General features: G+C 46.5%; 1 protein-coding gene across 23 annotated transcripts in view; it reads right to left on the bottom strand.

The window, feature by feature from the left end:
- The window catches only part of SGMS1 (sphingomyelin synthase 1), a 279,380-nt gene extending 255,498 nt beyond the window's left edge, over positions 1 to 23,882 (bottom strand). For 3 of the 23 annotated variants that reach the window (XM_070224804.1, XM_070224868.1, XM_070224838.1), the window contains exon 1: positions 22,895 to 23,837. The gene's annotated coding sequence lies outside the window, so the exon portion shown is untranslated. Of the gene's footprint in view, positions 1 to 22,150; positions 22,747 to 22,890 lie in introns of those variants that run through there. The other 20 variants (XM_070224823.1, XM_070224966.1, XM_070224955.1 and 17 more) reach the window with 12 other exon arrangements.
- Positions 23,883 to 25,358: the final 1,476 nt, after the last annotated feature.

Genomic DNA, 25,358 nt, shown 5'->3' with positions numbered 1-25,358 from the left:
GCCAAAAAAAAGGAACAGAAAGACAACCATCCAAACTTGCATGCTGTCTGCGTATATCCTGGCTATGTCCTAACTGTTCCCGTCCTCTCATTTTCAACCTCACTCTGCCGTCATCTTTGCTGTCAGGAGCCTAGAATTTAATAAAACATGCAGGTGCAGTTTCCCTGCAACAGTCCACTTCAGAGGCTGCAATCTTCAAAATTTAGAAATTCCTAGAAATTAAGAATATGAGTATTGAGTGCCAGTGAGCCATTTTCCTGTCCTGCGTAAGTTTATGCAGACTCCAGACTTCTAGAACAGAAGAAATCATTTCATTTTTAAAGGATTTAACAGAATGTAAAGAATAGAACTTAAGAAGGGCTAAGATTTTATTGTTGTCACCCTATTCGTTAGTGAAGCAGGAAAGTGGCTTGAAGTTAATAATATTCCCAAACTGACCAAGTGAAGTGTGACAACTCCTTCATCTCTGTCCAAAGCAGGCCCCAGAACATCATTTAACGGGCCTCAGCTATTGCAGCCCAATGAACCCAGTGAGACATACCACTCTGAGCACTTAACCAGAACTGAAGGAAGATTAGGGAAATTAACAGTGAAAAGGTACACCCACAGACAAAGTTAATACACAGAAAACTTCCAGCACCACTTCTTCTGCCAATTTCCCTTTTTGATGATTACACGTGAAAACATCAATCTGTAGAACCTGCTGGTTATGAAAGAGGAGAAAGAGCTGACGACTTCAGCTCAAAGTCTGGTCTCTTCCATCACTAACAACTCACTAACTTGGGACAAATTTCTTCACTCCTTATCTCCCTTTCTGCCTCTACAAAATGAGGATAATCATGTGCTCCCATCTAGCACTCAGGCTACCGGTGCCCCACGCTGGATGACATCATGTCTGTGGAGGCACTTAAGGAGAACACAAATAAAAAGACAAATACAAGGTGTCATTACTGCTATTCTGGTGGGGGGGAGAGGGATGAATAGATTTCAAACACATTCAATCACATCCCAACTGCCTCTTTCAAGTCAACCATATGCTTCTCTTCCCTCACAGCTGGGCTGTAGAGCAGATGCTGGAATGGATACAGACAGAAAGGTGGTGAGAAGGAATGCTTCAGACAGCAGCTTCAGTCCTCCTAGTTTCGGGAAGATAAAAAAGTAATTTCCTATCCATTTACATTCCACTAATCTTTTTTGAGAGCCTCTTATGTGTCAGACACCATGCTAGGCACTAAGAAGAAGATTTTTTTTCCCCGCAAAACAAGCTGTGCTCTGAAGCATGTTCACTCTGGAAAGAGCTAAGTTGCCCATCACAACCCACCATGCACAGTGGAATCACTGAGGCAGGGCGGGCAAAACCCAATCCAGACGGCTGGCTGAGTTAGGAAGGCGACGCCCCTGATGGAGGAGAATGGAATGAAGACAGGGCAGAAAGGCGACAGCTAGAAAGAAATCCAGGCGGAAGTGATGAGGGTTTAAGATACAGATGAATGCAAGAGATCAGAAAGAAGTAAAATGACCTTGCTGTGACGACTGGAAGGATACAGGGGTAAAGGACAAGGAACTGTGGGTGACTCCCTGGCTCTGTCTTGATGAGTGAGAAGATGGGCTTTTCCACAAGGCACAGGAAGAAGTGCAGATCTGGTGGGCAAGATGAGTTCACTTCGTACTGTGTCACCATGTACCTGACTTCAACCAAAAAGTCTTAGATTTCTCATCATTTAGCTGCTTATTTCAAATTCCCACAGGCAAGAGGACCTCTTAAAACAGAGCAGAATGTCTAGGCAAGAACTCAATTCCATGCTCCTAACTTCCTAGTAGCCAAAGTGAGAAGAGCCGCATATCAGAGAGGGTAAGAGGTTTACCCCAGGTTACAAAGCCAGAAAAAGAGGGAACTAAACTTTAATCCAGGGTGGCCTGCTTCCAGAATATCAGCTTTTTATGTAGCATGCTACACTGCTCCCGTAAGGGCCTAGTAGTGTTCATTATATATAGTAAGGGCTCAACAGTCTTGTTCTCTGGCCACTTTATTCTTCTCTTGCTACTCTCTTGTGATAAGAGTGTCCAGGCAACCCTCAACTACCTATTTTCAATCCCTAGAAACACTGTTCCCACTGCTGAGCTCTGGCTCAACCATTCTGTCCACCTAGAAAGCCCTGCCCCAGCTCTGCTTCTTAAAGTTCATTCCAGCAGCTACTTCTGATAACCAGCCACACTGTGGCCCTGCAAATGCAGGAAGAATGTTCTGGTTTCTACAGGAGCTATTTCTGAATTCATGTGTCCTACCTTATAGCATGGCATTAAAAGTTCTTTGAGGGGCGCTGGCCCAGAGGCATAGTGGTTAAGTTCACAGGTTACACTTCAGCAGCTTAGGGTTCGTGGGTTTGGCTCCCAGGTGCCAATCTACACACTGCTCATCAAGCCATGCTGTGCTGGCGTCCCTCATATAAAATAGAGGAAGACTGGCACAGATGTTAGCTCAGGGACAATCTTCCTCAAGCAAAAAGAGGAGGATTGGCAACAGATGTTAGCTCAGGGCCAGTCTTCCTCACCAAAAAAAAAAAAGGCCTGTGAGGATAGTCCTTATTTAACTCACATTTGTATCACTGGCTGAACCTAGCATGATACTTCTCCCTCCTCAATTGCTTACTACCTGTGTGAGTGTTACCTCTGGGAGAAGGGAGGGGTAGGCCACTGGAGACTGGAGAAGGAAACACAGTGTTTATCTGGAGACTGCCACTCACCAAGTACTGTCCTAGGCGTGAGAGAGCAGTGAACCAGACAGCAAAGTCCCTGAACATACAGTCCAGTGAAGATGAGGTGTTTGTTTAAAAATAAGAACAACAACAATATATATACCAAAACATGTCAAACACACAAAATATTTAATAAAACTGGTGGAGGGGGAGCTAAGTATAGATGTTCATTATATCATTCTCTATATTATTCTGAATGTTTAATAGTTTCATAATAAAAAATTTAAAATTGAGAAAAAATAAATATAAAGCCTCTACGACCTAGGGAAAGAACTGTCTAGTCAGCCTGATTCATTTGCAAAAGTTCTAGATAGAGAAAAACTTACTGCAGTCTACTTCTTTAACATCATATTCCACAACTGCAAAAGCAATCAGGAGAAAAGATGGAAATGCACAAATTTAGACAATATGAATTCAATCAAACAATAAAATGAGGTTCTCAGTCAGTGTAGATTTTCCTCATCTCTACCTCCATATCCTCTGTAATGGTAAATGATAAAAGAAAATAGAAAAACATAACTACTTTGTAACATATTTTGGCCTCAAGAGGGAAAGTCCTAGTAATACCACTATCATTTACTCTACACCTACAGTGTGCTGGGGATTTACACACATGATCCCTAACAAACCTGTAAGGTGAGCATTATTATCCCCATTTTACAGATGAGAAAATTAAAATTAAAACAACTCAAGTAATTTGATCAGCATCCTATTGCAGGTGACTGGCAGAGAGGGCACCCAAACCCATTTCTGCCAACAGTCAAGAGCCTTGGTTTTATTTTCATTACACCATGATGTATATCTCCCAATATCTCATATTCCCTCTCTCATTTTTTCATAAAGTTCTGGTTCCACAAATAAGGAAATCTGATAAAGAAAATCTCCACCAGGCAGTTCAGTAAATTAAAAAAAAATACAAGAAATTACAGTTTTGAGCTACACAATATCAGAAACAGTACCTCCAAATGTTAACTCAAGGCAATAAAGAAAACTGAGTGGGAAAGAAAACTAAACTGTACAATCCTCTACAGTCATAAAAGAAATACTGCATTACTATTTTAAACTGAACAGCCAAAACATTTGAAAGGACCTTAAAGATGCAATTGGCAACAAACCTATGAGAGAAAAAAATGAATTCTTAAAGTCCATTTCTCTTTTTTTTTTTTTTTTTTTTAAAGATTTTATTTTTTCCTTTTTCTCCCCAAAGCCCCTCCGGTACATAGTTGTATATTCTTCATTGTGGGTCCTTCTAGTTGTGGCATGTGGGACGCTGCCTCAGCGTGGTTTGATGAGCTGTGCCATGTCCGCGCCCAGGACTCGAACCAACGAAACACTGGGCCACCTGCAGCGGAGCGCGCGAACTTAACCACTCGACCACGGGGCCAGCCCCCCATTTCTAACACTACTTATCTTTAAATGCTCATTACCATGAAGACTGTAGAAAATTTGTCTTCTATATGTAGACAGAGGAACAGGATAAACTAGAGCATATGTGAGCAGGTTGAGATATTATTTACTGAATTTTTGAAAATTAAGAGTAGCATAAAACCTGAAATACATGCCATTGTTTATTCCAGTGGGAGTCACATTAACTATTCTGGCAGTGAAGTACAGATCAGAAATGGGAAAGGTCAGATTTAATCTATACGTCAATATTTCTGAGCCCTAGAGTTTATTCCTAAAATACAGGCTTCAGTGCAAAAAAAAAAGGCTCTGCCCTTTCTCCATCACTTCCTCCACACGGTGCAGGTTTTAGAGGCCTAACTGTTCTGACACAATTCCAAGACAGCAGGGAACTTTTTGAGTAAAAGCCAAATGATCAGAGCCGTCTACCAGCCGGACCCTCATCTCCCCGCCACCCCACCTCAAAGACAGGGGATGGCTCCCCTTACATGAGCCTGCGCATGCCAGGCTGCTCGTCACCAGGGCTAAGGGCTGAACCCTGGGGAACATTTACATGTATAAATCAGGTAGAGGTGCCAGGGAAGGAGTCAAAGAAGGAACTAGTGGAAGATAAGAGAACCAGAAGTACAGAGGGCCTCAAAGACCCAAAGCGGAAAAGGAAAGGAAGAGGATGTTCCATTCCGAGACAGTCAACAAGGAAGATGAAAAAGGTTTCAACGCCACAGGGTCAGGAAGTCATGTCAGATTAGCAATCTCAGTGGAGTGGCCGGGAAAGATTCAGATTAAAAGGGGCTCAGCAGAGGATGGAAGATACAGACGCTGTGAGTATAAACAGTCTTGAAAGTAAGGCCTACGTCCCCGTAACGTTCCCAGCAGCAGTAAAGACACAGATCACTTGCTATCACTGGTCCACCTGGGGACACACAGGCAGGAGCCCTACATCTCTGCCACGGTCTCACCACCATCCCTCTACGGCCCAAGCAGAACCACAAGCACGACTGAGGGGGCTGCAGCACAGCAGATCCTACATCTCAGAAATCACACCGCCAGCCAGTCACCAAATGCATAACGTAAACAGACTTTAGCTGTAAACTGGCAACTGTTTGCCTAGATACCTGATGCAGTGCCAGGTTAGTTAGCTACACTCCAAATGGTAATGGTACAAAAGAACTCCAATTATCCTTCTTCCCAGAGATGCATCTCTGATTATAGCTTGCATGTTGAACCAAAAAATGTATTCACCCAGTTATTACAGTTACTCTTTGAAGTAGAAAATTTGACTGATTGCCAAAAGTGACTGACTAAATATATAAATTACATGACTGAGCATCAAACATGTATGCTATGTTGTTTCAGAGGTCACCTATTTAAATCAAGGACTTTTTCAAATCCACTCCACAACTCTACAAATTCACACACATACCTATCAGTAAAAAGATAAGACAGACGCCAAAAAATGATTAAACAAAAACAAAGATCATACAGCAAGAAAACAGACCTTAATATAAAAATACAACCTACAAAGCTGTCAGTAAACTCACAGATGGTGAGTTTGGTGCTGACAGGCAAGAGCTATGAGAGCAAAAGATACGAAAACAGCAGGCTGTTTGCCAGAGCCCTGACAAGCCTCACTCAAGGCTGCCGCCAAGTTCACTGGTGAAACTGCTCTCTTGATCTCAGGCAAATACTAAAGCTTTCAGCTGAATACTGTTGAAAGTACTTGGGTGTTTTTGTGTCTGCGAGGGAAGATTTCCTTGACCAAACTGGATATGGCAGTCCTCTAGTAAAACTGATCACAAGAAAGTATATACAACAACGTGAATGTACTTTATGCCACTGAAATGCACAATTAAAAAATGGTCAAAATTGGGGCCGGCGGTTAAGTCTGCACTCTGCTCTGGCAGCCTAAGCTTTGCTGGTTTGGATCCCAGGTGCAGACCTACACACCACTTGGCATGCCATGGCTGTGGTAGGCGTCACACATATAAAGTAGAGGAAGACAGGCACGGATGTTAGCTCAGGGGCAATCTTCCTGAGCAAAAAGAGGAGGACTGGCAGCAAATGTTAGCTCAGGGCTAATCTTCCTCAAAAAAATAAATAAATAAAATAAATTTTTAAAAAATGCTCAAAATTGTAAATTTTATGTATGTTTTACTATAATTAAAATAAATAAAAGATGTACTTCTTTAAAGCAAATTATAGATTTGAAACATTCTCAGTCACATCTTAGAAATATATTTTAAACCTATACGAACAAAATATATATTTCAATGTATATTTAAGGATCCACCGAAGCTGTCTTCAGTTTCCACACTTGGCCAAAATTTGATCCTTGGTTTCAATTGGCAATCTTCAAATGTTGTTTCTGGAATCCTTGAACTGGACTGAGATCAATGATTGTATCATCACTGAGGTTACAGCACATCAGCATGGCAACAAGCTGGTGGGCGTTCCAGATGTACTTTAGAATAAAAGTCTCCTCCACCCCAAGGCAAACTACATGACACCCTAAGGATTTTGTCACGTACTCAGACAAAGACAGGACAGGATGGTCGCTTATTATGTATTTTAAAAGGCTGCTTGAATAAAAGAAAATTCTAACACTGTATTTTGCAGAGAACAGCATCGCCAGCATGCTTACTAATGACATCAAAGAGCATGCTTACTAACAACCAATGGTTGCCTGCAGGAAAGTAGTCCATTGTTAGAAACTGAGGTGCTTGGAGAGAGCAAACATTTCTCACATACTTCCTCTGAGAAGATTCTTCTGTCATTCTTCTCCAGGCAAGACAGTGACATTGGTGTGCAGGCAGTGAGAGCCGAGATGCAGATGAAGATTTGGAAAACAGCTTTGTTATCCTGAAAGCCAATCACACTACTCCATGTAGCGTAATTTGGTTTCCAGATTGAAACCAAAGATCAAATTTTGGCCAAGGATGGAAACTGAAGACAGCTTCGGTGGACCCTTAAATATACATCGAAATATATATTTTGTTTGTATAGGTTTAAAATATATTTCTAAGACACTGGGATAGTCAAGGCTTAAGGAGGCATTTTTCTCTCAACTGGTTGTGTGAATCCGCGATCGCATGCAAAAACATCAGGGAAAATTTTGTGTAAGGGCAACAATCTTACTTCTGCTTCTGCGATTATCCAGATATATTCTCCTTCAGGCACTACGTAAAGCAGGTGTAAGGGATTACTTTCAATGAAACTGCATCATTGCTGCCAAAGAAATCTTTAGGTCCAGGCGTTAAAGAGGAGAGAAGTCAGTTATTGAACAAAATTTTAATGAGTTAGACAAAAACTACCACTCATATCATATTATACTGACAGCTAGACAAAATAATAATAATTTAGAACCCAAAAAAATAAAATCCTTACTCCCCCTTCCTCCACCTCAGCTGAAAGTCAGTATCCACCCAATATCACAAATGTTCCTACACTGGTCATCTATGCTAAGAAACTGAGTTCCTGTACCACAATGCCAAATTCTTGACTACTATAATCTTAATAATAATGATGCAATAACTCTTACAAAATTTCAGAATTCTCCTTGTATCCCAGAAACTGACTCTAGAACAGTGAGATTTAGCTTTGGCAATACAATTCCTTTTAACATTCTATCTTTGGCCTTTAATCAAAATGTTCATTAAGTGCACATTTAATATTTATATAAAACTGACTAGAAAGACACATACCAAAATGATAACAGTGGTTTTTTATAGGTGATAGATTACAAATGATATTCTCTTCAGTTATACATTTTCTAAACAGAGGAGGAGAAAGAGGCAGAGGAGGGGAGAAAGGGAGGGAAAATGGTAAGAGGGAGAGAGGAGGAAGCAAAAAACATTTTCTAAAAGAAAAACCAAACCCAGGTTAAAAGGCAAACGCAGAGCCGCCTTGAACAGCCAGGAGAGACTGTACACTGCCAGGCTCCAGGGCGCACCCTTCACGCAGACTCTGATGTCAGCCGCGTCCCTGGCAATCCTATCACTCACCAAGTCCTGCTCAGGCCTGCCCTCCCAGGTGAATGTCTTCCTGAGCATTTCAACCAAAACTCATTCAGTCCTGGTCACCAGCACACATAGCATTTAATCACACTGCATTGTCGTTCGGTCCCTCTCTCAGTTGCCCTCTCTAGAGTGTAGCTCTTGAGAGCAGAGCCCACATCTTCCTCTGTGGACCCTGAGAGCCTAACACAGTGTCTGGGACACAGTGGAAGCTCACTAAGTTTGGCTAAGAACACATCACTTTCACATACTTGGCAAACGCTGCCAACGCCAATTCTACTTTATCTCAATACTGTGACTGGTGGCCACACTACCAAAGGCAGTGGTTAATTTCTTCTTCTTCAAGAAATCTGCTGCCCTTTTGCCTTTGAAGGAATTAACTTTTATTGGAGCTCTGTGGGGGTCACTGATTTGAAATGCATACTAATTTTTAAAGCAGATCTGCTTGGAAGAGCCATCCTTCTGGTGATGGGGAGGGGCCACAGCTGTTGCCTGGTGGAAAAGACGCCTATGGGAGTCAGGACACCCAGGTTCCAATCCAGAGCTCACCAGACTCCAAGAAAGGATTTAAACCAGATGATTTCTAAGAATAAAATCCTACTCCACATGGCTGCAAACACCACAGACAACAGCAAGTTAGGGGCCCAAGACTCAGACCAACATAAGGCCCAAGAGAGGTGACAGTAAATGACAAGAGGCAATTTCAGGTGAGCTGGTGATGAGGCTTGTGACGACTACAGTACTGAGAAGCCAGAAAGTAGGGCGAGAATAGCCCCTACACCTACAACAACTGTGTCACCACCACCACCACTTTCCACCCAAAGAGCCTTGCACGGGGCTGGGGGGCAAGGAAGGCTGAGAGAAAGACAGATTAACAGTAGGGCATTATCAGTAAGACATCTTAACACTTACCTCAAGCTCTCCAGAAAAATCAGTGATTTCAGAACATGGAGGTAGCTAGTAACAGATACACAGAGACACCTGATCGGACTTCACAGGGGGATCAAACTGCCTGCTAAGGAGTCATTCTTTTTATAGTCCTCCTGTGAGTATTTATAAAACTTTTTTATGACCAAGTCAATGTGGCTTGACTATTTCCCTAGTAGACTATAAGCTTGTTGAGGGCAGGAACCACATATGCCTAGTTCATCACTGTGTCACCAGTGCCCAGCAGAGCACCTGGCTGATAGTAGGCACCCAACCATTATTTCTTTAATAGTTTATCTTTTTAAAAAAGCAGTACATACCTTTTTGCACATAACAATGTTTTTAGAACTTCCTATATGATCATTCTTCTAGATAGTATTTTTAAGGGTTGCCTAGTATTCCATTGGGTGTAAACACATAATTCCCTATTGTTGGATATCTAGGTTTCCAATTTTTCACTACAATAAACAGCTCTGGGATGAATAATGGTTTTGATTATTTCTTAAACTCCGAAAAGTAGAATTGCTGGATCAAAGAGTATGTTAAGTATTTGCCATCCCTCTTAAAAGGTACCCTCCATACCTTTATCTTGAAGGACAACTGTCATGAACTTTACTATTTAGATAAACTACTGCGGACTTCTCAAGCAGAAGAATCTCCTAAAACAGGTGCCTCTAACATCAATAGCCAAAGTCCTAAACTGTCCTCCCCAGATCTATTTTCGGTGCCCATTAGACCCAGAAATCTGAGAAACAGCATCTGCTCAAGTGGTCGTCTGCTCTCCTCCCACGGCTCAACCTTCTCCTCTTGCTCAGTGGCGGACAAAACGACACTGCAGCCCCACCCATCCTGCCCCCTTTTTCTCCCACTGCGTTAGCTGGTCTTCCACGATGCCAGCTATATCATCTTGCTTCTTGTTTGCTCAGAGGAATAACTGAAGCTGTCCCGTCCATAAGATACAGAAATGTCAAGTCCTATATAACTGCAATGAGGATCTCGGCATGTGTCCACCTTCCCCCGTTAGGCAAGTCACTTCTCATCAGTTCCTCTAAAAAGGGACAGACAACAATAAGGACTCTCAATGGCACAATTTTAACTTTTATCCACTTTCATAAAAACTGACCTTTCGGAGATCTTCCTGGTGAATTTAATGAAAACTTTAGACACTCTCTCCAGAAAAATTCACACACCCAAGATGATAAACTTGATTTCAGTGTCTTCGTGAAACCCATCCATGGACCCCAATAAAAACCGTTTGGCCACTGATACAGCCTTCAAACAAATGGCCAAAAGGACACTCGAGAAATTCCTGAGTGTGTTCTCACCATCCTGTCTCTGTTTCTAAAATCAAAGGGAGGGGGAAAGCCGGCCATGTTCAGGGCCCTATGGAAACTTGGAATGCTGCCCAGCACAACTGCTGGTTAACTTTTAGGGCCTCTCAAAGTAACTCAGGTGTCACTACACAAACAGCAGCAGTAAGGCAAATGTCAAACGACCAACCTTGTGAATGGGGAACAGAGCCATTACGGGGCACGAGTGAGGTTTGCCTCCTGACCACCTGGCATGCCGTTTATTTGTTGGCTTGATTATTGTGTCTGTCCCGTTACCAAGAAAACTCCATGTGGGCGGAGACTTTGCTTTGTTCACACCTATATCCTTAGCCTCCTCCAAACCAAAGCCGCTGGTCCCAAAGATTCTGAGGGCTTAGGCTAGAGACTGAGGCCAAGCACGAAGACTTCCACAAAGAGCAATGACATACATGGCACATTCTGTGCCCTTGGGATCTTAAGGTGAGGAGAGTGAACCAACAGCTAAGGGGGGAACAGGGACAGGCTCTGGGATAAGATCAGGTGGAAACACAAGGGAAAGCACCACAGTCCACATGGGGAAAAATCTCCACACACGGCCACAAAGTTGGCTGCAGATGGACAGGCCCGTGCACTGGCTCTAAGTCTCACTCACGATCCATCTAGTCATGTGAATGGTCAACACGCCACCGGGTGAGCAGAGAGGAAACCAGCAGTCCCTCCCTCTCAAACAGGAACCTCTGGCTCAGCCTCTACTAACAGTTCCCAAGGTCACGCTAACAACTGTGAATGCTGCCCTGCACCACCACAGGCACATGCCACGGGCTTTCATATGACAACACTGTGATTTAGTGGTTATTACTTCCATTTCGCCCGAGAGAAAGGCAGTGCCCAAAGGGGTTTAAACCTGAGTCCCCTGCCCTTTCTGTCACTCCCCAGCTGCTTTCAAAACAGGGCTCCTGGGTCCTTGCCTTTCCCAGTTCCTCTTACCAAGAGGACCCTTCTCCTACCATCACACAGATGGCCAAAGAAGTTCACTACAACCTTACAAGTGTGCCCCAGTCACACCTGTCCCCACTTGCTCTTCATCTCAGGTGACAAGGGCAGCCTGGCTTGGGGTGAAGGCCATGGATTCTCCCCTGCAGGGCGTCTCTTTTACAACACTGGTCCCCTGGCTTTTTCTCCGGCGCTCCAGGCGTGCCAGCTCGCCCCTCCTCCACTGAGCACGCACCTTCACCCAGCCAGGGCCCTGCTCGCCCCTCCTCACACTTCCCTCTCCCCTCCTGGTTTCCTGGAAAGTAACAAACTCCTCTTCTCTTTTGGCCTCAGGAACATCAGAACCCCCATCCCCTTTTCAGACTTCTGCCCAAACTGTCAGCCTGTGTTTGTCAGGAGGGTAAAAAGCTATCGCAAAGCACCTCCCTTCCCATCGGCTGCTATTTCTGCCCCTTTTCGGAGTTCTCTGGCCTCTGCTCCTGCCCCCACCACTGGGAATGGGGTATCTCCCTCCGCCCACCCTCCACACCTCCTTACAGGATAGGTTTCTTGAGCTCTGTTCTCCCCCAGGACTTTTTTCTTCTATCCCCAACCTTCACTTAGCCTGGAACTCTTTGGAGCTCCATTCCCCACTTGAGCATCATCCACCCACCTGGCTCAGCTGAAGAGCCCCCCACTCCACCCCGGAACCTGAGATTAGTCATCACATCCTCCGTCCCTCATGGATTCACGCGGTATTCCTGCAGGAAACTTTTAAGAGGCTGAACATCCCAAATTTTACACGTTTAACAGAGACAGCCTGCCAGGAGGGGCTTAGCCACAACCTGGACCATACGAACAGTGAGGCATCAGCCACTTACTGCTGTTTCTATAAAGCGGTTTGGACACACAACTAAATAGGACTGGGGAGGGTGGTTCTGAAGTAAGATTCTTTATTACTAACAAAATAATAAACGACAGATGATATGGAATTCGTGAGCCACTCTTTGCAGGTGTTCCCTAATCACGGGACTCATGGAACTGGGGACTAGATGACCAGGGGTCAGCAAATCCAAACTCTCCATTTACAGATAAGGAGGCAGAGGCCAGGTCTGTCAAGGTCACAGCACTGGCACACACGCCTTAACCTGCATGGTATTCGTACGGATATTAAGGAAGGAGGAGGGGCGGAGGAAAGGGACGAGGAAAATGAGAAATGCAAACCACTGAAAACAAACTGAAAGTGGAATTCAGCACTTTGCCAAAAATTGAGGGCAAATAAAATAAAACTTATTTTTAATAAAGAATCTTTCTTTAAAAAGCCGATTTACCTTCAAGATAGAAAGTCATTAATCTTCTGCTGGTTTTACATTCCTAGGCAATAGCTAAATATTAGCCACATTTTTTAAGGACAAAGAAAGTAAACTGCCCAGCACCCCGCCCCCATGACTTCCTGAGTGGTTTGCAAGTGCAGTTGGAGGTCTCAAGTCCCCTCAGCTGGCCGACCACCGAGAGCACGCATCTTCCCAGAGTCCTCTCTGCTGTCAGAGTTATCGCACTAAAAACGGAAACCCCAAAAATAAAGAAAAAAGAAAACTAAACCAAAACACATCATGTCCAGTTCCATCTACACTATCCTACAGTATCAGTTACCTTCCTCCGGGCGCCGTCACATAGGGAAGCTGGGGCAGGGGACCTTCTCTGTCCAGCCCTCCCAGCCCTGTCCCCAGGGTGCTTGGTGTGCAGCTGCCATACTGCACTCACTCCTTGGTGACGGCATCTATCTATGGACATGTCCATCTCCCCCACTAACCCCTAAGGGACCCAGACCCCATCTCACTTATCTCTTTACTCAAAGCTTAACAGGGGGTCAAGCCCACAGCAGACCCTTGACACATGTTTACTGCCATTATAAACCCCAGGTTATGAAAAGACCAAAAGTGAGAAGGTCTTGCATATGTGAGCAGGCCTCTCTGGCCTCCCTCGTCTGTCCCTGGCCATCCCCCCATCCTCTCTGCCCTGCCACATCCCCTCACCAAGCAAACAAGCAATCCTGGCGGCCAAGGTCACAGGAGAGCCTCAACAACTAGCGCATGGAAAAATCTAGACCAACATTTCTTCCCAAACATAATTGACTTGTCTGTTCTCCTCTGAGTTAATTCTAAGTCTTGATTTCCAACAGAATCTTTCAATTCTAAAAATTTCTCATTCCACAGTTTTATGTGTAACATTGTTCACATGGGGGAAATGCAGCCTGAACTGCCAAACGGAAAACATTTGCTGTAATAACAGCAGCTCCCACTTCTTGAGGGCATGCTGTGTATCGGCACTGTACCAAGTGTGGACACGTGGTGGCTATTGTACCTCACAACAGCTGGAGACAGGTACACAACTGGGTTTTTTTTTCTTTTCTTTTTTAAGTGCCTTCCTACAGACAGTTTTCTACTACAATTAACCCAGTCAAATAAGAATATCTTCTGCCTCTCCACTGCCAGGCTACGCATCTTCACACACTTTTAATTTCTCTGTGCCTAAATTTTCCAAAGGGGATAAAAGGTAGACACAAACCTTTCTGAGCCTGGGGCAGGGAGTGGGGAGAGTGGAAAATAACAAGATAAAAACAATTCAGGGCATCTTCCTAAGATGGGACGCCTTAGATGGCACTTCATGCTTCTAATGAGTTTTGACTTGCACGTCCAAATTCTCTCTCCACCCTGGGTTATTTTAGCCATGTCAGAAACACTGGCAAGAAGAGAAAGCAAATTTCTAACCTGCACTGGCTCAGACATGCCTCTGCTGGCCTAGACAAACAAGACCATGAGAGCTCAGTTTTTATTTCATGAGGTGGAAGGTACTGAGCATTTTTTACTCTGAAATCGTCTCACTTGACTCTAACTAGAAGTGGGAGCAGCTGGCTCCTCTTTGAGGCAAGTACTGCACTCAGCAGTGGTTCTCCAAGAGTGCTCCCCAGACCAGCAGCCTCAGCAGCATCTGGGAACATGCCACACATGTAAACCACCAGGCCCCACCCCATGCTATGTACCTCAGAAACTCTGGTGGGGGTGGGCCAGCAGAGGAGGTTTTTTTAACAAGCCTCTAGGTGATGCTGATATACAAGCCCCCAGATGATTCTGATCTATGCTGAAATTTGAGAACCATCAGCTTAGCCTGATAAACCTCCAAGGTCATGGGAATGCCCTGCAGGACTAACCTGTGTTTCACAACTCTTTACGTAATTATGATGGCTCCCCACCAACGGCACCTACTCTGGTAATTTTTGCCAGCTGGCAAAGGCCCCAAACGCTAAACTCCTTCAGGGCACTCCTACTTTATTGGGCAAATTACTTGTGCCCTACTCTCATCTCTAAAAGGGAGATGATAATAATATCATCCATTTCGTAGGACTGTTGCAAGGGTTAAGGACTTAGACAGTGTCTGGCATGTGGTTAGCCCTCAACAAATGTGAATCCCTATGATTACTAAGCCTTTGCCGAAAGGTCTAATCAGAACAAGGAATACAGCAAAATAAAACTTGCTTCCTGCATGGTGACCACCTGACTTCTATCCACTCCATTCCGGAGCCCTGACTGAGTACATCCAGGACCCACAGAGAGAGCACCTTGCTCTACTACATGTCAAGCATTTACTCGTTCAGTCTACACCCACCGCACTGAGCACCCACCGCATGCCCAGCAACGTGCAAAGTCCGCTCTACAGGACTGCGCCTCCAACAGGTCATTCTGGACAAACGCCATCCAATTCTGGGGCACAAGGCCTTACACACCCCAAGGGAGATACAGGAGGAACACAAGGAATGTTAACAAAAGCAGTCATGAGAACAGCTAACATTCATACTATGATTACCTTGTGCCAGGAACTAAGCATTAAACTAACATTAAATGTTATTAAAACTAACATTTTAAATGTTAATTTATATAGTCCTCACAACAACCCTCTGAGGTATCTGATGTTATTACACCCACTGACAAGGGTTAGGGAAACTGAGGCACAAAGGTTTATATAACTTGCCTAAGGTCCCACAGCTCCTAAACGGTAAGGCCAAAAGCTGAACCCAGGCACTCGAGCTCCAGAGTCAGTGCTCTTAACCACGGTACTATATGGCAGAGACCCACTAGTTATCTAGGCATCTACTAGCCACTAGTTACAACTGATCCCAAAGCAATGATGTTTTTTTTAAAGATTTTATTTTTCCTTTTTCTCTCCAAAGCCCCCCATTACATAGTTGTGTATTTTCAGTTATGGATCCTTCTATCTGTGGCATGTGGGACGCCACCTCAGCATGGCCTGTTGAGCGGTGCCATGTTTGTGCCCAGGATCCGAACCAGCGAAACCGTGGGGCGCCGAAGCCAAACGCGCAAACTTAACCACTCGGCCACGGGGCCGGACCCCTCAAAGCAATGATTTTTAAGACAATTAAATTTAGGCACAAAATCCATTGTCTTGGGGTTCAATACTAGGCCCTCCAAGCCCTGGACAGAAATGCTAATTATACTTGGTTTCTCAGACCCGGTCTCTCTCCCAATCTAATTCCACCCACGTCAAGTCAAAACTCTCACAGAGCAGCATTTCTCGCTTCTCGTAACTCCTCTGACACCAAAGCACTTAACCCCTAATTCTACACCATCTGTCACATAGAGTTCTCTAATCATTTCCTGTATGTCAGTCTTTTCTTCCCCACTGGACTGTAAAATTCTTTGATACTTCCGAAGATACTTCCGTACTTTCTCTGAAACCCCACAAAACTAGGTAGAAGCATGGGCTTGCCTATGTAGACTCAGAAGAGAGTGTTACACAGTTAACTGGTTGGCTTATTCACCTTGCTTTTCTGAGACTTCTTTGTTATCAATCCCTAAGCAGCAGAGTAAAAGTATGAAGTTTACGCTATTTAAAACCAGCATTAGGGGAGGTATTACACCAACATTCACTGAGCAGGAACTCTGTTTCAAGATCTGTACTCCCTGTCTCTCCTACATGACCTCAGTTAAACCCCTCATTTAAACCCCTCAGCAGCCTCGTGGGCGAGGCTACTGGATCCAGTTTGAGGAAGGAGGAACCTGGTGTTAGGAAAGGTGAGAACCTGCCCAAGGCCAAGGAATGGAGAAAGGAGATTGAAACAAGATCTGTCCCCAAAGCCCCTACTCGGCCTTCCTCCAACGTTCAGACTACGGAGCCCAGACGCAAATTCTCCTCAAAGCAACACATTACCTTTGAAAAATGTTACCATGACAGAGAAAATTATAAACTCTACTAAAATTCATTATAAAAAGATGGAATAACCATGTTCATGGACAGAATTACAATATTAAGATAGAAAAGGTGTCAATTCTCCCCATATTGGACTATACATTCAATACAATGCCAATCACATTTCCAAGACTTCGTTGAGAACTTGACAAGTGTTCCAAAATGTACATGGAAGGAAAAGGTCCACAAATAACCAAGTTCTGAAAAAGAAGAGCAAAGGGGTGGCTCATCTTGCCATATAAGACACACTGCAGAGCTATAATAATAAAAATAACATGGCACAGAAACAGACAGATGACTGGAACAGAACTTAAAACAGAGACAGCCCCCACCCCACCCCCTCCACACCATGAAGAATCTCAAAATCAGTAAGTGGAGTTTACTGGAAACAGAGCTTCAGTTTAAGCTGACGAAGAAGTTCTGGAGATGGACAGTGGTGATGGTTGCACAACAATGTGAATGTACTTAATGCCACTGAATGGTACACTTAAAAATGGCTAAATAGTAAATTTTATGTTAAAAAAAACCTTAAAAATCAGTATGTTAAGTCAAAGAAGCCAGATACAAAAAAGTACCATACTGTACGGTTCCACTTATATAAAATTCTAGAAAATGCAAACTAATCTACAGTGGCAGAAAGCAGATCAATAGCCGCCTGAGTCTGGGGACAAAGGGAGAGGTGGAAGGCAGAGGCCCACGGGAAGTTTCAGGGTGATGGAAAGGCTCTGTGTCTTCATTGTAGTGTTTTCACAGGCATGTACATCTGTCAAAATTCATCAGCCTGCACACTTTAAATGGATGTAGCTTAGCACAAGTAAATTATAACTCTCAATAAAGTTGCAAAAAATAGACTCGTGTGCATTTGGGAACCTGATTTATGACAGAGGTAGCGCCATTATCTCTAATATATTAGGGAAAGAATACATTGTTTAATGATTTGGGGAAAAGTGGCTCACAAAATGAAAAGAAAAAACACTGGATTCCTTCTTTATGCCGTATATTAAAATGAACCTCAAACAGATTAAAGCCCCTCATTGTGAAAGGTAAAACTAGGAAGGTAACAGATGCAAATGCAGAATATTTTTGGAATCTTGGGCTAAGGAAGAACATCTTAAGACTCCTAAAATGCAAAATAAGGCAAAAATTAATGAATTTGGGCTATTTTGAAACGAAAAATTTCTTAAAGTTACTATTCACAAAGTTAGTAAACGGCAGGATGGGATTCATATCTAGAATATGCAAGAAACATCTGCAAATCACACATTAGAAAAAACAAACTAGGGGCCAGCCCGGTGGTATAGGGTTAAGTTCGCACACTCTGCTCAGGGGACCTGAGGTTCACGGGTTCAGATCCTGGGCGCGGACCTACACACCACTCGTCAAGCCATGCTGTGGTGGCGTCCCACATACTAAACAGAGGAAGACTGGCACATATGTTAGCTCAAGGCAAATCTTCAAACCAAAAAAAAACCCAGACTAAAGCTGGTCAAAGAAATTGTAATAGCTAACCAATAAATCAGAAGATGCTCAAAGTCACTAAGAAATTAGATAAATTCACATTAAACCAATAAGATGCCGCTTTATAGGCATCAAATATTGGTAAAATTAGAAGGATGGTTAATACCAACCACTAGCGAGGATATGGCGAATCTGGAACCCCTCATGCACTGATGTGGGAGTCAACCAATTCAGCAATACTGGAGAATAATCTGGCAATATTTAGTAAAAAGAGGTGTGCTTGTTCCTTTTACCCAGCCAGCCCACTCCCGGGTATACACCCTTACAGCACAATTCTCAAACCTTTCCATGCATCAGAATCTCATCCAGGACTTGCTAAAACACACATTGATGGGGTCTGCCCCCAGGGTTTCTGATTCAGGAGGTGTGGGTTAGGTCCCGAGAATCTGCATTTCTTACAGTTCCCAGGTGACGCCGATGCTGCTGGGTGTGGACCACTTTGAGAACCACTACCCTAGAGATATTCTCACACGCATCATTAAGAGAATGCTACAGGATGTTCACCACAGCTTTGCTCGTGGTAGCAGGAGTGGAAGTGAGCTGGGTGTCCATCACTAGAGAAATGGATAAGTAAAACTAGTGGGTGCACAGCAGGCCAGCTGTACAAAGCAGCAGTCACAGCAATGCACTAGATAAGCCTACACTAACACAGATAAATAAAATGCTGAATGAAATTCTCCAAACTTTTATGAATGTCTAAAAATCTCCACAACAAAAAGTTTCAATGTTGAATGAAAAAGCATCTGAATGAAATCTACAGCACAGTACCACTTATACAAATTGCAAACAAGCATGAAATAACACGACGTGTTTAACAAAGATAAAGACATACCCAAGAACACATTCAACACAAGAGAGGAGGCTCCTTTGGCAGAGAGGGGACTGGGAGTGAGAATGAAGGAGAAAACAATAAAACAAGAAGGGGGCTTTGCAGAGGAGAGAATCTTATGCCAAAAACTGAGGAATGTTAACTCAACCCTCAGCACCAGAAGTCTAGAAGGTAAAAACCACCAAAGCTATCTAACTATCCACTCACCGGCACTCACATACAATGGCTGCTTCACTAAAGCCCCCAGGAGCTTTGCAGGCTAAGGGAGCAGATCAGCTCACCACTGAGAGAGGGAGGGGGAATCTTTCTGAAATACAAGGCTGGGGTGACTTCAGGCCCCCGGATTCCAACCTGCTCCTGAGCCCTGAATTTTCCCTTTGACAGAGCAATATTTACAAAGAGGCTGGGGTTCTTGGATTTTGGCAAAGGGCATGTGTGTCTACATCAGTGTCTGTGCCTCTTCTCAGTGTGTCTCTTGCATCTGTTGTCTGTGGATCTGAGTGTGTCTGTGTGTGTGTGTGTGTGTGTGTGTGTGTGGTGTGTTTATTTGTGGAGGTAAAAAAGAGGTCTTGGGAGGCAAGCAGAGCACTCCAATGGAGACTGAGCCACATCAGTTGATCAACCATTCAATTCTGTTTTACTGAAACCAGAAGTCACAGTACAAAACCCAGCCATCTTCCTGGCCCCACCAACCTGTCTCTCCCCACTTCTTCACCCTCTCCTCCTCTATATCCAAAGCTGCTCCCCGACTCCCACAACCAAATGGGCTGATGTGAAATACGGTCCTCTAGTGGGTGGGTAACTTATCAAAGTGGTAAACGTTATAGCTAAAACTCTTGGAATGTAGTAGGAGACAATAAATGATCATTTATATTCCTGACCAAGAGCCTGTAACAGAAAGGCCAAAAATCTTTAAAACCAGGCATGCCATAACAGTTCTTCCAGAAGAGATTGTTGTGTCTATAGCTACCATCCAAAAAAGGCCCCAAAAAAGCCATCTATAATGTTTCAGGCCCCTCACAAGGGCACAATGGCCACAGCTTTTCCCAAGGGCCATACAAAGTGGTGGGAAAGCGTATGACACAATCAGAAAATAAAAATCACCACTGATTGAATTTATGTGAGAAAGTGCAACAGATGCTTCTGGCAGCAGCTTTAAGCAAGCAAACCCATGCCAGGAAAGTACGTCTTTAGGTGAAGAAGAACCAGTTAAACAACTGGAAGGAGGACAGCGAAGGTAGAACACAGAAGGACGAGCTGGCCGGACATTCAGACATCCTGGGAAGATTATCCCCTTGTGTAAACAATCCAGAATTTTCATTCTCAAAACATTGTTTTATCTTTTCTACAGCAACACTTTTCATTGGATGGTAAAGATTGAGGAATTCTAGAAAGATCTTCCTGAAATGCTTTGTATAAAATAACATTTTGTAAATAAAGCATATTTGATATGCAACAGGGGCACTTTTAGTTAAAAAAAAAAAAGTATGACAGCTATATGTAGGAGTCCTTTAGATTTTCCTGAGATATGTCAGCAAAGTACACCTATGTTTTTCCAGCTGAAGTGCAGGACCTCCCACAATGTGAAAATTAAGGGACTTGACCAGGAAAAAAAGAAAAAAAAAAAGTAAAAGAATTGAGTTTTCAAGCTAAAATTGAGTATCTAAAATCGACATAGGCAATTGTGACTTACAAAGACATAAAAAGTTCCATAAGTGTCAAAACTTGCCGACAAGTTTCTGTTACAAAAACAATTTTAAATTTCAGTGGAATAACCATCTATTGAGTATTCACAAGTTAGGCACTGTGCAAGATGCCAGGGATCCTCCAATGAAGAAGACCCTGTTTTAAGAACTCTGTCTCTTTCACATCAGTTTAATCCATCCCTTGAATTAATTTCCTTTTTCTGATGATTGAAATAGCTCACTACCAGTACTGAAGAGTTTCAGAAATACATCTTACTCTTTTACTCAAAATGTAAATTTCTCATCTCTGAAGCAGAGATAAAAGGAAAAGACTATTTCTCTGTTTTACATACTGCTATCATTTTCTGAAGAATAACTAACTACTGAAACTGTGCATGGTGGCAGCTGCCGCCTCTGCTATCCAGCGGGTCACAGAACTGGAGAGCTCAAGAACATGCTACATAGCTTAAAAGCAGCAGTGAAGAAACCCCCAAGACCAGGGCCTTCACACCTAAACAACGAGTGAGATCAGGAAAGTGAGCTGTGATAGGCAGATAGGCAAGGCAGCTCGTGGAGATTCCCCCAAAGCTGGCGCCTCCAACAGCAGGCACAAGCTGCTGCTGCTTGCTTGCTGGCTTGCTTGGCCAACGCATGGCTCCAGAGCTGGAAGGCTGCCACCTGCTGAATCACCAAACATCGCTGGGCTTCCCTTGGAGCACTGACCACACAGGGGCCCATCCCCCGCCTGGCTTCTCTCATGGACATCTTACACCCTGGACCAATGAAACACCCAGCCCTCTCGCCTTCTGCACAGGCCAAAACAGCCGCCAACCCAACCCGGTTACGTCTGGGCAGCCCTAGGCAACTCCCATCGCGTTGCTACGTCAACAGTCCCACTCCTCTCTTTCTGCCCACTCAGTCCCCCTTGAATGTTCAAGCCCCAGTGGCAGGAAGCGTGGGGAGTTTACAGCAAATCATGACAGGCACTTACCACTTCCACACCCAAGCAGCCAACCAGAAACACCCCCAAATCTGCAAGCAAAATAACCTGTCCAAACAGCTTTAAAGGTCCAGGAAGGTAAATGTCAAGAGAGCTAAAATAGTAGGCAAGCTCCGTAACATAGAAAATAAACTTCCCTTTCAGAAAGCAGCCTTCACTCTTGGTTTCATAAGCGTGCACCCCTGAAGTCTGTACTGTTTGAAGGTGAAAAGAAACATCTGGGAAGCACCTGCACGGATTCTTTTCACTCCCTCTGGCCATGGCAACCCTCATCCCGATTTTTACTCACGACTCTCAAGAGAAAAACAAGCATTAGCCAGAACGTGCCAGACTGAATCCGTTGGCTGTACCCGGACACCCTACCCGGCCGGCATGCCCGAGTCTGGGTGAAGGCAGTGGGGGAGACAGCCGCTGCTGTCGCTGCTCTGCCCTTGACAACTCGCCTCGGAATCGTGGAGACCCCTCACTCACGGGGAGAGCTGCGTCCTGGAGAGGCTGTCCAGTTCCAGGCTGCGCCGATGGCTCCCCAGGCCTTACCCCTAACACCCTCACCGGGTGGGGGTGGCCCCGCGGGGTCTCAGAGCCGCCCCTGAAGGAGGCTGTTTCGCGGCCTGGGGAGGGGGTCCCACCTGTTATGTTGTCAGGGGGCATCAAGGGGCCGCGGCGGGGGGGATCCCGAAACCCTGGGCGCCTGGCCGGCTGCGATCGGGCCCCGAGGCACCAACTGTCACGCCACCGCCCGGGCCGTGGGGGTGGGGCCGTGATTTGGGGTCAGCCCAGCGGGTCTCCGGATCCGGGCCGGGCCACTGCCTAAAGGCTCCTCGCCGTCCGGCTCTTCCGCCCCGCCACTGTCCGCTCGCCCCAATCCGACCCTAAGCAGCCTTCCAGCCCGCACGCAGCAGCTATGAAAAGGTGTCCACTGACGCCCCCGCCTTGCTCGCCGCCCCAACTTGGTCCGGGAACCCAGCGGGCCACCCTCTCCCTCCGAGCACCGAGGCCGGCCGCCGGACCGGCCCCCGCGCCCACCCCCCGGGAGCGGCGGCGCGGGGGGAGTGCCCGCCAGGTACGCGCGCGGCACCGCGCGGGCTGCGCTCACGCCCCCTCGCCCCGGGGCTGCCCGCACGCTGCTCCCGGCGTCAGGCCAGGCCCGCGAGGCGGGTGTCCGGTCGGCCCCGCCGAGACTGCCTCTGTTACCCCGCCCCACCACTCACTTGCCTCGGAGTCGCGGCAGCCGCCGGAATTCCACTCGCCGAGCCCCCCGCCACGGAATGAAATCCAGGGCAGGGCAGCGTCGGGGCTCCGCACCCGGATCGCGCTCTCTGGCCGGCTCGCCGGGCGCAAGGGGAGAGCAGCCTTCCGTGGCCGGCCCTTCTGCTCCCGTCCGGCCCGCTGCCGCTGCACGGGCCGCTGCCCCGCTGGTGCGAACGCTTCCGACTTGCCACCGCTAGCCTCCCATGCCGAGCATGCCCAGTCCGCGGCCTGAGCCGCCCCGGCTTCCAGCACGACGCGAATCCGCTCTTCCGGGTGTTCGCGGCGGCCGGGAGGGCGGGCCGAGCGGGCGGGGTCCACCCGGGGCGCTTCCCGAGACCGAGCCGGACCCCGGCCAGACTGCGCACGAAAGGGCAGCCAGGGTTTGGCCCCTTCTGTTTTATTTTTCAGTCACTGGAAGCTCAGGAGGTGGGCGTTTTCACAGCCGGCGAGGAAGGCCCAGCTTGCACATATTTAGGGGGCCGTTTAGGGAGCCCTGTTTTACGGTCAGGGGCGGTACACTACTTGGGACAGAGACGGAGAGTTGAAAGCTGGAGCTCTTCGGTACAGGGAACACAAACTCGGCCTTTTGGCGACCGGGCTCGGGGGCACGAGTTTCCAAGCTACCCCAGCATTCTCTTCCCCACCGAGCGTGAGATCTGCGACACTTGTGATTAACTCCTGATTAACCATTCACAGCAAAGGACGGACCTTAGACTCTGAGGCCCATTTTCAAACCTCTATCCACAGACTCCCATCCCCTAAACAAGAAGGCCCTGCGAGGTAGCCCCCGCCAAGCCAGGCAGGGCGGGGAAGGCCGGGGAGCTCCCGTCTGCGCCGGAGAGACGGAGGCCGCGTCGGGGCCGCCCCGCCCCCTCCGGGCCCCACCTCCCGCCGGCCCCTCCGAGCTGCCGGAAAAACCCGGAGAGTGGCCGCTCGGGCGGGAGTACTGCGCATGCCCAGTAGCCCGACCTGGTGCAGGTCGCCCGAAGCAAGGTTTTCCTTGGCTCCCCGAGGCGGACCCTCGCGCCCAGTTCGGGGCGGACGGCCGGGGGAGCTGGTCTTCTGTCGCGGCGCTCTCCCTCCCTGGCCGGCCCGCGCTGTAACCCCGTGGCGGAGACGCAGCCCCAGGCTGCGCCCCCCATAGGGTCAGGGAGTCGGCGAGGGGGAGGGGCGCGCGGCTGAACCGCCGTGGCACGTGACTGTCCGCGGCGCTCCGGGCAGCCATCTTCCGTTCAGCCTTCCGGCCGCGGGCTATCGGTGTTGACCCAAGAGCGGGCGAGACCAGAGCGGACCGCCCTGCGCCCCGCCACGCCTTCCCTCCAGGCTCCAGCGTCCGCTCCGCATCTGCCTCCAGCCCGCCACGGGTGGCGGAATCTCTTCATTGGCCTTAGCTTTGCCCGGAGGACAGGCTCTCTCCAGGGCAAGAAGCAAAAGGCCGCGGAATCGAGGGGAAAGGACTTAGGGGCGAACGGCCTCTGCTTGTACCCAGAGGTGGAAGTTGGAGAAGAGGGGGTCCCCTTCCGTGAAGCAGCGACACTGCTGCTCCAGCTGCCTCCCTCTTCCACCCTGTTCCCCGCGGAGGAGGCAGGATGTGTTGGCAGGAACATCTGGACAGAGGCCGTCGCTCCTCGCTGCAGTGCAATATCCCACGGCCCGTGCTGGTGGGCAGCTTGGATGGTGATGTTACTAGTGGACATTGAGCTCCTGTGACGAAACACTTGGGGTTCCTGTGTTCTTAGGACCAGCCGCGTCACTATCACCCAATAATTTGCTAGAGATGCACAATTCTAGACCAACAGGATCGGAAACTGTACGAGTGGGGACCTGCAATCTCATTAACAAGCCCTCCACGTGGTTATGGTGGACATTTTACTTTAAGCCTTAAGGGGGCCTACTTATAAATGAGGCATTAAAATTTTACATAGTTCACCCTAAAAGATACTGAGCGTTCGGGAATTCAAAGCGAGGCAGTCTGCCCCAGTGCAGGGGTTTTTATCGCGCCCTCTGCTCTTGCTTTTTCCCCCCTAAATCACTTTACTGCTTTTCTCAAGATTTAATAAGTGCAGCTGTCACGTACTGCTTTAAAATAACTGAAACGGTTCGGCCACATGTTTTGAGTGTCTACTGAGGGCAAGGCTCTGTGAGTCGTAGTAGCCCTACTGAGTATTTTCGGTCAGTTTGCCCCTAAGAGGTGAAAGAAAAGGCTTGCTTTCTTGTGATGCAAATGTTTTTAGCACTAAGGGAGTGTCAGAAGACCGCTGGCTGGTTTCTCTGGAGTGCTAGTTAAGCAGAATGTCCTTTAAGCTTTGAACTTCCAGAAAATAAGGTTCAAGTAGCATCTGGTGTAGACTTGTGTCAAGGAGCCTTTAATTTACTTTAAAATACCCTCCCCCCAAAAATGAACTAAATTTCGCAAAATATTAATAGT

The sequence above is a fragment of the Equus caballus genome, chromosome 1, assembly GCF_041296265.1.
Source record: "Equus caballus isolate H_3958 breed thoroughbred chromosome 1, TB-T2T, whole genome shotgun sequence".
Classification (NCBI taxonomy): Eukaryota; Metazoa; Chordata; class Mammalia; order Perissodactyla; family Equidae; genus Equus; species Equus caballus.
Note: the sequence above shows the minus strand (reverse complement) of the source record. Positions and strands in the feature narration are given on the sequence as shown.